Source organism: Phasianus colchicus, chromosome 8, assembly GCF_987193195.1.
Source record: "Phasianus colchicus chromosome 8, bPhaCol1.hap1.1, whole genome shotgun sequence".
Classification (NCBI taxonomy): Eukaryota; Metazoa; Chordata; class Aves; order Galliformes; family Phasianidae; genus Phasianus; species Phasianus colchicus.
The window spans coordinates 402,972-415,573 of record NC_143443.1 but is presented as its reverse complement, the minus strand read 5'-3'; positions in this window follow the sequence as shown (position 1 = coordinate 415,573).

Sequence of the window (12,602 nt, the reverse complement as noted above, 5' to 3'; positions counted from 1 at the left end):
CTAAAGCGGCTCTCGCGGTGAACCGCTTCGGAGAGTTTGCAGTTGCTGGCCGAGAAATCGCGGTTCTCCCCGAATGCCGCTTTGTGCCTTCAGCAGCGGTCTCGTCTCTCTCGGATGCCGAGAAAGAGCGACTTCAGCCGGATGCTTTTCTCGGACGAGCGGCTTCTTCTGCGCACATCGCAAAGGAGCGGTTCTGTCTTCTCCTTGTGTCCATGCATTCTGCACTACGCTTCTCTCTCATTCTTGTGCCTTTCCTTTTATTCTTAGGGACATTTCGTTTTTCTCTGTTTTTCCGAAGCTACACTTCAGCATTCTGTGACGAAAAGAATAGAAGGGAAAAGCCCCTCTAATAAGGCAGCTAGAAGTTCCAGGAGCGACACACGTTGTGCTTTCAGAGAGGACGTTACAGAAAGTCGAAAGATGTGGATTCTTTCCTGCGGAGAAAAAACCCCCTGTTTGCAGGCAATGCAGTATGCAGAATTCACACGTTCTCGGCATCACAGTTCCGTTATTTCGCTCACGCACGTCTAAAGCGGCTCTCGCGGTGAACCGCTTCGGAGAGTTTGCAGTTGCTGGCCGAGAAATCGCGGTTCTCCCCGAATGCCGCTTTGTGCCTTCAGCAGCGGTCTCGTCTCTCTTGGATGCCGAGAAAGAGCGACTTCAGCCGGATGCTTTTCTCGGACGAGCGGCTTCTTCTGCGCACATCGCAAAGGAGCGGTTCTGTCTTCTCCTTGTGTCCATGCATTCTGCACTACGCTTCTCTCTCATTCTTGTGCCTTTCCTTTTATTCTTAGGGACATTTCGTTTTTCTCTGTTTTTCCGAAGCTACACTTCAGCATTCTGTGACGAAAAGAATAGAAGGGAAAAGCCCCTCTAATAAGGCAGCTAGAAGTTCCAGGAGCGACACACGTTGTGCTTTCAGAGAGGACGTTACAGAAAGTCGAAAGATGTGGATTCTTTCCTGCGGAGAAAAAACCCCCTGTTTTCAGGCAATGCAGTATGCAGAATTCACACGTTCTCGGCATCACAGTTCCGTTATTTCGCTCACGCACGTCTAAAGCGGCTCTCGCGGTGAACCGCTTCGGAGAGTTTGCAGTTGCTGGCCGAGAAATCGCGGTTCTCCCCGAATGCCGCTTTGTGCCTTCAGCAGCGGTCTCGTCTCTCTCGCATGCCGAGAAAGAGCGACTTCAGCCGGATGCTTTTCTCGGACGAGCGGCTTCTTCTGCGCACATCGCAAAGGAGCGGTTCTGTCTTCTCCTTGTGTCCATGCATTCTGCACTACGCTTCTCTCTCATTCTTGTGCCTTTCCTTTTATTCTTAGGGACATTTCGTTTTTCTCTGTTTTTCCGAAGCTACACTTCAGCATTCTGTGACGAACAGAGTGGAAGGGAAAAGCCCCTCTAATAAGGCAGCTAGAAGTTCCAGGAGCGACACACGTTGTGCTTTCAGAGAGGACGTAACAGAAAGTCGAGAGATGTGGATTCTTTCCTGCGGAGAAAAAAACCCCTGTTTTCAGGCAATGCAGTATGCAGAATTCACACGTTCTCGGCATCACAGTTCCGTTATTTCGCTCACGCACGTCTAAAGCGGCTCTCGCGGTGAACCGCTTCGGAGAGTTTGTAGTTGCTGGCCGAGAAATCGCGGTTCTCCCCGAATGCCGCTTTGTGCCTTCAGCAGCGGTCTCGTCTCTCTCGCATGCCGAGAAAGAGCGACTTCAGCCGGATGCTTTTCTCGGACGAGCGGCTTCTTCTGCGCACATCGCAAAGGAGCGGTTCTGTCTTCTCCTTGTGTCCATGCATTCTGCACTACGCTTCTCTCTCATTCTTATGCCTTTCCTTTTATTCTTAGGGACATTTCGTTTTTCTCTGTTTTTCCGAAGCTACACTTCAGCATTCTGTGACGAACAGAGTGGAAGGGAAAAGCCCCTCTAATAAGGCAGCTAGAAGTTCCAGGAGCGACACACGTTGTGCTTTCAGAGAGGACGTTACAGAAAGTCGAGAGATGTGGATTCTTTCCTGCGGAGAAAAAACCCCCTGTTTTCAGGCAATGCAATATTCTGAAATCGCACGTTCTCGGCATAGCAATTTCGCTATTTCGCTCTCGTGGGTGGACAGCACCACTCTCTGTTAACCGCTTCGGAGAGTTTGCAGTTGCTGGCCGAGAAATCGCGGTTCTTTCCGAATGCCGCTTTGTGCCTTCAGCAGCGGTCTCGTCTCTCTCGCATGCCGAGAAAGAGCGACTTCAGCCGGATGCTTTTCTCGGACGAGCGGCTTCTTCTGCGCACATCGCAAAGGAGCGGTTCTGTCTTCTCCTTGTGTCCATGCATTCTGCACTACGCTTCTCTCTCATTCTTGTGCCTTTCCTTTTATTCTTAGGGACATTTCGTTTTTCTCTGTTTTTCCGAAGCTACACTTCAGCATTCTGTGACGAACAGAGTGGAAGGGAAAAGCCCCTCTAATAAGGCAGCTAGAAGTTCCAGGAGCGACACACGTTGTGCTTTCAGAGAGGACGTAACAGAAAGTCGAGAGATGTGGATTCTTTCCTGCGGAGAAAAAACCCCCTGTTTGCAGGCAATGCAGTATGCAGAATTCACACGTTCTCGGCATCACAGTTCCGTTATTTCGCTCACGCACGTCTAAAGCGGCTCTCGCGGTGAACCGCTTCGGAGAGTTTGCAGTTGCTGGCCGAGAAATCGCGGTTCTCCCCGAATGCCGCTTTGTGCCTTCAGCAGCGGTCTCGTCTCTCTCGGATGCCGAGAAAGAGCGACTTCAGCCGGATGCTTTTCTCGGACGAGCGGCTTCTTCTGCGCACATCGCAAAGGAGCGGTTCTGTCTTCTCCTTGTGTCCATGCATTCTGCACTACGCTTCTCTCTCATTCTTGTGCCTTTCCTTTTATTCTTAGGGACATTTCGTTTTTCTCTGTTTTTCCGAAGCTACACTTCAGCATTCTGTGACGAAAAGAATAGAAGGGAAAAGCCCCTCTAATAAGGCAGCTAGAAGTTCCAGGAGCGACACACGTTGTGCTTTCAGAGAGGACGTTACAGAAAGTCGAAAGATGTGGATTCTTTCCTGCGGAGAAAAAACCCCCTGTTTGCAGGCAATGCAGTATGCAGAATTCACACGTTCTCGGCATCACAGTTCCGTTATTTCGCTCACGCACGTCTAAAGCGGCTCTCGCGGTGAACCGCTTCGGAGAGTTTGCAGTTGCTGGCCGAGAAATCGCGGTTCTCCCCGAATGCCGCTTTGTGCCTTCAGCAGCGGTCTCGTCTCTCTTGGATGCCGAGAAAGAGCGACTTCAGCCGGATGCTTTTCTCGGACGAGCGGCTTCTTCTGCGCACATCGCAAAGGAGCGGTTCTGTCTTCTCCTTGTGTCCATGCATTCTGCACTACGCTTCTCTCTCATTCTTGTGCCTTTCCTTTTATTCTTAGGGACATTTCGTTTTTCTCTGTTTTTCCGAAGCTACACTTCAGCATTCTGTGACGAACAGAGTGGAAGGGAAAAGCCCCTCTAATAAGGCAGCTAGAAGTTCCAGGAGCGACACACGTTGTGCTTTCAGAGAGGACGTTACAGAAAGTCGAGAGATGTGGATTCTTTCCTGCGGAGAAAAAAACCCCTGTTTTCAGGCAATGCAGTATGCAGAATTCACACGTTCTCGGCATCACAGTTCCGTTATTTCGCTCACGCACGTCTAAAGCGGCTCTCGCGGTGAACCGCTTCGGAGAGTTTGTAGTTGCTGGCCGAGAAATCGCGGTTCTCCCCGAATGCCGCTTTGTGCCTTCAGCAGCGGTCTCGTCTCTCTCGCATGCTGAGAAAGAGCGACTTCAGCCGGATGCTTTTCTCGGACGAGCGGCTTCTTCTGCGCACATCGCAAAGGAGCGGTTCTGTCTTCTCCTTGTGTCCATGCATTCTGCACTACGCTTCTCTCTCATTCTTATGCCTTTCCTTTTATTCTTAGGGACATTTCGTTTTTCTCTGTTTTTCCGAAGCTACACTTCAGCATTCTGTGACGAACAGAGTGGAAGGGAAAAGCCCCTCTAATAAGGCAGCTAGAAGTTCCAGGAGCGACACACGTTGTGCTTTCAGAGAGGACGTAACAGAAAGTCGAGAGATGTGGATTCTTTCCTGCGGAGAAAAAACCCCCTGTTTGCAGGCAATGCAGTATGCAGAATTCACACGTTCTCGGCATAGCAATTTCGCTATTTCGCTCTCGTAGGTGGACAGCGCCACTCTCGCGGTGAACCGCTTCGGAGAGTTGCAGTTGCTGGCCGTTAAATCGCGGTTCTTTCCGAATGCCGCTTTGTGCCTTCAGCAGCGGTCTCGTCTCTCTCGCATGCCGAGAAAGAGCGACTTCAGCCGGATGCTTTTCTCGGACGAGCGGCTTCTTCTGCGCACATCGCAAAGGAGCGGTTCTGTCTTCTCCTTGTGTCCATGCATTCTGCACTACGCTTCTCTCTCATTCTTGTGCCTTTCCTTTTATTCTTAGGGACATTTCGTTTTTCTCTGTTTTTCCGAAGCTACACTTCAGCATTCTGTGACGAACAGAGTGGAAGGGAAAAGCCCCTCTAATAAGGCAGCTAGAAGTTCCAGGAGCGACACACGTTGTGCTTTCAGAGAGGACGTAACAGAAAGTCGAGAGATGTGGATTCTTTCCTGCGGAGAAAAAACCCCCTGTTTGCAGGCAATGCAGTATGCAGAATTCACACGTTCTCGGCATCACAGTTCCGTTATTTCGCTCACGCACGTCTAAAGCGGCTCTCGCGGTGAACCGCTTCGGAGAGTTTGCAGTTGCTGGCCGAGAAATCGCGGTTCTCCCCGAATGCCGCTTTGTGCCTTCAGCAGCGGTCTCGTCTCTCTCGGATGCCGAGAAAGAGCGACTTCAGCCGGATGCTTTTCTCGGACGAGCGGCTTCTTCTGCGCACATCACAAAGGAGCGGTTCTGTCTTCTCCTTGTGTCCATGCATTCTGCACTACGCTTCTCTCTCATTCTTGTGCCTTTCCTTTTATTCTTAGGGACATTTCGTTTTTCTCTGTTTTTCCGAAGCTACACTTCAGCATTCTGTGACGAAAAGAATAGAAGGGAAAAGCCCCTCTAATAAGGCAGCTAGAAGTTCCAGGAGCGACACACGTTGTGCTTTCAGAGAGGACGTTACAGAAAGTCGAGAGATGTGGATTCTTTCCTGCGGAGAAAAAACCCCCTGTTTTCAGGCAATGCAGTATGCAGAATTCACACGTTCTCGGCATCACAGTTCCGTTATTTCGCTCACGCACGTCTAAAGCGGCTCTCGCGGTGAACCGCTTCGGAGAGTTTGCAGTTGCTGGCCGAGAAATCGCGGTTCTCCCCGAATGCCGCTTTGTGCCTTCAGCAGCGGTCTCGTCTCTCTCGCATGCCGAGAAAGAGCGACTTCAGCCGGATGCTTTTCTCGGACGAGCGGCTTCTTCTGCGCACATCGCAAAGGAGCGGTTCTGTCTTCTCCTTGTGTCCATGCATTCTGCACTACGCTTCTCTCTCATTCTTGTGCCTTTCCTTTTATTCTTAGGGACATTTCGTTTTTCTCTGTTTTTCCGAAGCTACACTTCAGCATTCTGTGACGAAAAGAATAGAAGGGAAAAGCCCCTGTAATAAGGCAGCTAGAAGTTCCAGGAGCGACACACGTTGTGCTTTCAGAGAGGACGTTACAGAAAGTCGAAAGATGTGGATTCTTTCCTGCGGAGAAAAAACCCCCTGTTTGCAGGCAATGCAGTATGCAGAATTCACACGTTCTCGGCATCACAGTTCCGTTATTTCGCTCACGCACGTCTAAAGCGGCTCTCGCGGTGAACCGCTTCGGAGAGTTTGCAGTTGCTGGCCGAGAAATCGCGGTTCTCCCCGAATGCCGCTTTGTGCCTTCAGCAGCGGTCTCGTCTCTCTCGGATGCCGAGAAAGAGCGACTTCAGCCGGATGCTTTTCTCGGACGAGCGGCTTCTTCTGCGCACATCGCAAAGGAGCGGTTCTGTCTTCTCCTTGTGTCCATGCATTCTGCACTACGCTTCTCTCTCATTCTTATGCCTTTCCTTTTATTCTTAGGGACATTTCGTTTTTCTCTGTTTTTCCGAAGCTACACTTCAGCATTCTGTGACGAACAGAGTGGAAGGGAAAAGCCCCTCTAATAAGGCAGCTAGAAGTTCCAGGAGCGACACACGTTGTGCTTTCAGAGAGGACGTAACAGAAAGTCGAGAGATGTGGATTCTTTCCTGCGGAGAAAAAACCCCCTGTTTGCAGGCAATGCAGTATGCAGAATTCACACGTTCTCGGCATCACAGTTCCGTTATTTCGCTCACGCACGTCTAAAGCGGCTCTCGCGGTGAACCGCTTCGGAGAGTTTGCAGTTGCTGGCCGAGAAATCGCGGTTCTCCCCGAATGCCGCTTTGTGCCTTCAGCAGCGGTCTCGTCTCTCTCGGATGCCGAGAAAGAGCGACTTCAGCCGGATGCTTTTCTCGGACGAGCGGCTTCTTCTGCGCACATCACAAAGGAGCGGTTCTGTCTTCTCCTTGTGTCCATGCATTCTGCACTACGCTTCTCTCTCATTCTTGTGCCTTTCCTTTTATTCTTAGGGACATTTCGTTTTTCTCTGTTTTTCCGAAGCTACACTTCAGCATTCTGTGACGAAAAGAATAGAAGGGAAAAGCCCCTCTAATAAGGCAGCTAGAAGTTCCAGGAGCGACACACGTTGTGCTTTCAGAGAGGACGTTACAGAAAGTCGAGAGATGTGGATTCTTTCCTGCGGAGAAAAAACCCCCTGTTTTCAGGCAATGCAGTATGCAGAATTCACACGTTCTCGGCATCACAGTTCCGTTATTTCGCTCACGCACGTCTAAAGCGGCTCTCGCGGTGAACCGCTTCGGAGAGTTTGCAGTTGCTGGCCGAGAAATCGCGGTTCTCCCCGAATGCCGCTTTGTGCCTTCAGCAGCGGTCTCGTCTCTCTCGCATGCCGAGAAAGAGCGACTTCAGCCGGATGCTTTTCTCGGACGAGCGGCTTCTTCTGCGCACATCGCAAAGGAGCGGTTCTGTCTTCTCCTTGTGTCCATGCATTCTGCACTACGCTTCTCTCTCATTCTTGTGCCTTTCCTTTTATTCTTAGGGACATTTCGTTTTTCTCTGTTTTTCCGAAGCTACACTTCAGCATTCTGTGACGAAAAGAATAGAAGGGAAAAGCCCCTGTAATAAGGCAGCTAGAAGTTCCAGGAGCGACACACGTTGTGCTTTCAGAGAGGACGTTACAGAAAGTCGAAAGATGTGGATTCTTTCCTGCGGAGAAAAAACCCCCTGTTTGCAGGCAATGCAGTATGCAGAATTCACACGTTCTCGGCATCACAGTTCCGTTATTTCGCTCACGCACGTCTAAAGCGGCTCTCGCGGTGAACCGCTTCGGAGAGTTTGCAGTTGCTGGCCGAGAAATCGCGGTTCTCCCCGAATGCCGCTTTGTGCCTTCAGCAGCGGTCTCGTCTCTCTCGGATGCCGAGAAAGAGCGACTTCAGCCGGATGCTTTTCTCGGACGAGCGGCTTCTTCTGCGCACATCGCAAAGGAGCGGTTCTGTCTTCTCCTTGTGTCCATGCATTCTGCACTACGCTTCTCTCTCATTCTTATGCCTTTCCTTTTATTCTTAGGGACATTTCGTTTTTCTCTGTTTTTCCGAAGCTACACTTCAGCATTCTGTGACGAACAGAGTGGAAGGGAAAAGCCCCTCTAATAAGGCAGCTAGAAGTTCCAGGAGCGACACACGTTGTGCTTTCAGAGAGGACGTTACAGAAAGTCGAGAGATGTGGATTCTTTCCTGCGGAGAAAAAACCCCCTGTTTTCAGGCAATGCAGTATGCAGAATTCACACGTTCTCGGCATAGCAATTTCGCTATTTCGCTCTCGTAGGTGGACAGCGCCACTCTCGCGGTGAACCGCTTCGGAGAGTTGCAGTTGCTGGCCGTTAAATCGCGGTTCTTTCCGAATGCCGCTTTGTGCCTTCAGCAGCGGTCTCGTCTCTCTCGCATGCCGAGAAAGAGCGACTTCAGCCGGATGCTTTTCTCGGACGAGCGGCTTCTTCTGCGCACATCGCAAAGGAGCGGTTCTGTCTTCTCCTTGTGTCCATGCATTCTGCACTACGCTTCTCTCTCATTCTTAACCCTTGATTCCTAGGGACATTTCGTTTTTCTCTGTTTTTCCGAAGCTACACTTCAGCATTCTGTGACGAACAGAGTGGAAGAGAAAAGCCCCTCTAATAAGGCAGCTAGAAGTTCCAGGAGCGACACACGTTGTGCTTTCAGAGAGGACGTTACAGAAAGTCGAGAGATGTGGATTCTTTCCTGCGGAGAAAAAAAACCCTGTTTTCAGGCAATGCAGTATGCAGAATTCACACGTTCTCGGCATCACAGATCCGTTATTTCGCTCACGCACGTCTAAAGCGGCTCTCGCGGTGAACCGCTTCGGAGAGTTTGCAGTTGCTGGCCGAGAAATCGCGGTTCTCCCCGAATGCCACTTTGTGCCTTCAGCAGCGGTCTCGTCTCTCTCGCATGCCGAGAAAGAGCGACTTCAGCCGGATGCTTTTCTCGGACGAGCGGCTTCTTCTGCGCACATCGCAAAGGAGCGGTTCTGTCTTCTCCTTGTGTCCATGCATTCTGCACTACGCTTCTCTCTCATTCTTGTGCCTTTCCTTTTATTCTTAGGGACATTTCGTTTTTCTCTGTTTTTCCGAAGCTACACTTCAGCATTCTGTGACGAAAAGAATAGAAGGGAAAAGCCCCTCTAATAAGGCAGCTAGAAGTTCCAGGAGCGACACACGTTGTGCTTTCAGAGAGGACGTTACAGAAAGTCGAAAGATGTGGATTCTCTCCTGCGGAGAAAAAACCCCCTGTTTGCAGGCAATGCAGTATGCAGAATTCACACGTTCTCGGCATCACAGTTCCGTTATTTCGCTCACGCACGTCTAAAGCGGCTCTCGCGGTGAACCGCTTCGGAGAGTTTGCAGTTGCTGGCCGAGAAATCGCGGTTCTCCCCGAATGCCGCTTTGTGCCTTCAGCAGCGGTCTCGTCTCTCTCGCATGCCGAGAAAGAGCGACTTCAGCCGGATGCTTTTCTCGGACGAGCGGCTTCTTCTGCGCACATCGCAAAGGAGCGGTTCTGTCTTCTCCTTGTGTCCATGCATTCTGCACTACGCTTCTCTCTCATTCTTGTGCCTTTCCTTTTATTCTTAGGGACATTTCGTTTTTCTCTGTTTTTCCGAAGCTACACTTCAGCATTCTGTGACGAACAGAGTGGAAGGGAAAAGCCCCTCTAATAAGGCAGCTAGAAGTTCCAGGAGCGACACACGTTGTGCTTTCAGAGAGGACGTTACAGAAAGTCGAGAGATGTGGATTCTTTCCTGCGGAGAAAAAACCCCCTGTTTTCAGGCAATGCAGTATGCAGAATTCACACGTTCTCGGCATCACAGTTCCGTTATTTCGCTCACGCACGTCTAAAGCGGCTCTCGCGGTGAACCGCTTCGGAGAGTTTGTAGTTGCTGGCCGAGAAATCGCGGTTCTCCCCGAATGCCGCTTTGTGCCTTCAGCAGCGGTCTCGTCTCTCTCGCATGCCGAGAAAGAGCGACTTCAGCCGGATGCTTTTCTCGGACGAGCGGCTTCTTCTGCGCACATCGCAAAGGAGCGGTTCTGTCTTCTCCTTGTGTCCATGCATTCTGCACTACGCTTCTCTCTCATTCTTGTGCCTTTCCTTTTATTCTTAGGGACATTTCGTTTTTCTCTGTTTTTCCGAAGCTACACTTCAGCATTCTGTGACGAAAAGAATAGAAGGGAAAAGCCCCTCTAATAAGGCAGCTAGAAGTTCCAGGAGCGACACACGTTGTGCTTTCAGAGAGGACGTTACAGAAAGTCGAGAGATGTGGATTCTTTCCTGCGGAGGAAAAACCCCCTCTTTACAGGAAATGCAATATTCTGAAATCGCACGTTCTCGGCATAGCAATTTCGCTATTTCGCTCTCGTGGGTGGACAGCGCCACTCTCTGTTAACCGCATCGGAGAGTTTGCAGTTGCTGGCCGAGAAATCGCGGTTCTCCCCGAATGCCGCTTTGTGCCTTCAGCAGCGGTCTCGTCTCTCTTGGATGCCGAGAAAGAGCGACTTCAGCCGGATGCTTTTCTCGGACGAGCGGCTTCTTCTGCGCACATCGCAAAGGAGCGGTTCTGTCTTCTCCTTGTGTCCATGCATTCTGCACTACGCTTCTCTCTCATTCTTGTGCCTTTCCTTTTATTCTTAGGGACATTTCGTTTTTCTCTGTTTTTCCGAAGCTACACTTCAGCATTCTGTGACGAACAGAGTGGAAGGGAAAAGCCCCTCTAATAAGGCAGCTAGAAGTTCCAGGAGCGACACACGTTGTGCTTTCAGAGAGGACGTAACAGAAAGTCGAGAGATGTGGATTCTTTCCTGCGGAGAAAAAACCCCCTGTTTGCAGGCAATGCAGTATGCAGAATTCACACGTTCTCGGCATCACAGTTCCGTTATTTCGCTCACGCACGTCTAAAGCGGCTCTCGCGGTGAACCGCTTCGGAGAGTTTGCAGTTGCTGGCCGAGAAATCGCGGTTCTCCCCGAATGCCGCTTTGTGCCTTCAGCAGCGGTCTCGTCTCTCTCGCATGCCGAGAAAGAGCGACTTCAGCCGGATGCTTTTCTCGGACGAGCGGCTTCTTCTGCGCACATCGCAAAGGAGCGGTTCTGTCTTCTCCTTGTGTCCATGCATTCTGCACTACGCTTCTCTCTCATTCTTGTGCCTTTCCTTTTATTCTTAGGGACATTTCGTTTTTCTCTGTTTTTCCGAAGCTACACTTCAGCATTCTGTGACGAACAGAGTGGAAGGGAAAAGCCCCTCTAATAAGGCAGCTAGAAGTTCCAGGAGCGACACACGTTGTGCTTTCAGAGAGGACGTAACAGAAAGTCGAGAGATGTGGATTCTTTCCTGCGGAGAAAAAACCCCCTGTTTTCAGGCAATGCAGTATGCAGAATTCACACGTTCTCGGCATAGCAATTTCGCTATTTCGCTCTCGTAGGTGGACAGCGCCACTCTCGCGGTGAACCGCTTCGGAGAGTTGCAGTTGCTGGCCGTTAAATCGCGGTTCTTTCCGAATGCCGCTTTGTGCCTTCAGCAGCGGTCTCGTCTCTCTCGCATGCCGAGAAAGAGCGACTTCAGCCGGATGCTTTTCTCGGACGAGCGGCTTCTTCTGCGCACATCGCAAAGGAGCGGTTCTGTCTTCTCCTTGTGTCCATGCATTCTGCACTACGCTTCTCTCTCATTCTTAACCCTTGATTCCTAGGGACATTTCGTTTTTCTCTGTTTTTCCGAAGCTACACTTCAGCATTCTGTGACGAACAGAGTGGAAGAGAAAAGCCCCTCTAATAAGGCAGCTAGAAGTTCCAGGAGCGACACACATTGTGCTTTCAGAGAGGACGTTACAGAAAGTCGAGAGATGTGGATTCTTTCCTGCGGAGAAAAAAAACCCTGTTTTCAGGCAATGCAGTATGCAGAATTCACACGTTCTCGGCATCACAGATCCGTTATTTCGCTCACGCACGTCTAAAGCGGCTCTCGCGGTGAACCGCTTCGGAGAGTTTGCAGTTGCTGGCCGAGAAATCGCGGTTCTCCCCGAATGCCACTTTGTGCCTTCAGCAGCGGTCTCGTCTCTTACGCATGCCGAGAAAGAGCGACTTCAGCCGGATGCTTTTCTCGGACGAGCGGCTTCTTCTGCGCACATCGCAAAGGAGCGGTTCTGTCTTCTCCTTGTGTCCATGCATTCTGCACTACGCTTCTCTCTCATTCTTGTGCCTTTCCTTTTATTCTTAGGGACATTTCGTTTTTCTCTGTTTTTCCGAAGCTACACTTCAGCATTCTGTGACGAAAAGAATAGAAGGGAAAAGCCCCTCTAATAAGGCAGCTAGAAGTTCCAGGAGCGACACACGTTGTGCTTTCAGAGAGGACGTTACAGAAAGTCGAAAGATGTGGATTCTCTCCTGCGGAGAAAAAACCCCCTGTTTGCAGGCAATGCAGTATGCAGAATTCACACGTTCTCGGCATCACAGTTCCATTATTTCGCTCACGCACGTCTAAAGCGGCTCTCGCGGTGAACCGCTTCGGAGAGTTTGCAGTTGCTGGCCGAGAAATCGCGGTTCTCCCCGAATGCCGCTTTGTGCCTTCAGCAGCGGTCTCGTCTCTCTCGCATGCCGAGAAAGAGCGACTTCAGCCGGATGCTTTTCTCGGACGAGCGGCTTCTTCTGCGCACATCGCAAAGGAGCGTTTCTGTCTTCTCCTTATGTCCATGCATTCTGCACTACGCTTCTCTCTCATTCTTGTGCCTTTCCTTTTATTCTTAGGGACATTTCGTTTTTCTCTGTTTTTCCGAAGCTACACTTCAGCATTCTGTGACGAAAAGAATAGAAGGGAAAAGCCCCTCTAATAAGGCAGCTAGAAGTTCCAGGAGCGACACACGTTGTGCTTTCAGAGAGGACGTTACAGAAAGTCGAGAGATGTGGATTCTTTCCTGCGGAGAAAAAAACCCCTGTTTTCAGGCAAGGCAGTATGCAGAATTCACACGTT